The following is a 2,142-nucleotide window of genomic DNA, read 5'->3' as shown; positions in this document are numbered from 1 at the left end:
ATATATATATATATATAAAATTTATTTTTATCTCTAACTAACTGCGCAGTAATATATAATAATACTATAATATATTATTGTACTTTGTCGTTTATAATAATAAATCAGCAAAGTCAGAAACACGTATCACATTAGTAACTGTCTTTTCTTTGCCCTTTCGGATATAATGGAGAAGGAATATCTCATACACAAAAACTGGATGCATAATAATGAAGTCGACTGCATCGATCTGGCACTAACTTTTTATTATTCCAATAATAATAATATATATCGAAAAAAGTGAGATAATCACTGAACATACACATTATGTACCTCCCGCCGATCACACGGGCTCAGAAAATTGTACTAGATATCAATTGCACTCCTACTCGAGTCTCTTCTTGTAAAAGTTAAAAATCTTAGCAGTGCTCACCGAAGGTCCGCGCTCGCCGATTGCATTTTCTTTTCTTTTTTTTTCTTCCCCTTTCTCGTTACACGATTCATTTACATTGCTATTATTCGTATTGCGAGTGATTGCGAGCGGCCTATCATATCTTTTTTTTACTTGTGAAAACGTACACATTATCGTATTATCAATACTTCGTAGTTCAGTTTAAAATCAATCTCAGCTATGATCTAACTAGAGCGTGTATACAATTGATTCTTCCCTTCGCAATTATCAATATAATGTCGTCCTGCTGTCGCTAATTATCCAGTGTATTGCATGTGTATGAGTGAACAATGATACGTCTATTATATAATAAATAACAATTCTCGTTTAACTTGATAACTGATAACGCTACTTCTACAAAAATCAATGCGACGTGTGCAAACATAACGGGAGGATCAAAACGAGAGATTTCTTTTGATATTTTTTTATGTACTATGAGATTTATTCACGAAAAAAATGATGTATTAATGGCATTAGATTTAATTGGAAATAATCTTTCCCTGGTAAAAATGCTTCACATAATTCTTCAGAATTTCTATATAAATTTTTGAATTTTTCACAATTTCTATATAAGTTTATAACTTCTTAAAAGTTCTTTAGCTTTCAGATTTTTTTATACGAATCGGAATGCTCGAGTCTAAATATTTTATAGAATTGTTTATATATGTGAATTTCTGAAATATCCTAAAATTTCTCATTTCATAATTGCTAAAGAAAACTTAACAAAACTTTGAAGAAGCTTAAGGCTTTTTTTAGAACTCTTCATAAATTTAAAATGTAAAAAATTCTTAAAATGTTGTGGAACATAACGAGAATTTTTTCATCAGAACGTTGATTTAACAATATAATAAATCATTAGAGGGCTGTAGGAATTTTTCTCTTAAATTGCGAAAACTTCGCTCTAAGAAAAAATATATACACGTAATAAACACTAACTTCGAAACTTCACAACGGTCCTCTAAAGATTAATGATACAAATATTTATTTCCAATAAAAACAAGAGTACGATATGTCGGATTAACAAAATTATTTTCAATTAGATCCGGTTAGCAATAAATGCAATGAGCCTTTTGTTCTGAGCTGTGATATTAATTCGCTTTAACAATAAGCTCCTAAATTTTCCAGCTGCTATCTCGCCAGCTCGTTTAAAGTTTAAAGATTAAGACTTAAGAGCGTGCTTTTATAAAAAAAAAAAGTTACAATTTAGAGCTTGAAATGAAAGGCGAAGGCTATTGTGGATCGGGTCTCAAAGCTTTAGTTAATACATCTTTCTTTTCGTGCGAGAAAAAAAAAATAAATGATGAACAGACCCGCCAATGTCGGGGACGTCTTTCTCTTTTGATGATAAGGCGTAAAAACCCGCGTCTCCGGAACGTAATCCGAAGCGTCTCGTGTATCCTCTTATGTATAAATATATGCGTATATATCTACGTGTATCTTATAATTAACTAGTAATAATTATGCATATGATTCGCGCACGTAACATAAGTAATGCGTTTCATCCCGACCAATAGATAGCCGAGCACGACTCGCGTTTTTCCTCTTAACCGTCGAATGCTTAAATACGTATCCTTGGCCGATAGAGAACGGGCAACGCCTCATTATATGTACAAATTCAACAAAATAATAACGATTTTTTTTTCTACGAAATAATCGCGATGAATCGAATTTGGCCTGGTTCGTCTACACTCAGAGAAAAACGGTGGTAGCAA

Source organism: Atta colombica, unplaced genomic scaffold, assembly GCF_001594045.1.
Source record: "Atta colombica isolate Treedump-2 unplaced genomic scaffold, Acol1.0 scaffold123, whole genome shotgun sequence".
Classification (NCBI taxonomy): domain Eukaryota; kingdom Metazoa; phylum Arthropoda; class Insecta; order Hymenoptera; family Formicidae; genus Atta; species Atta colombica.
This window is presented reverse-complemented; position numbering follows the sequence as displayed.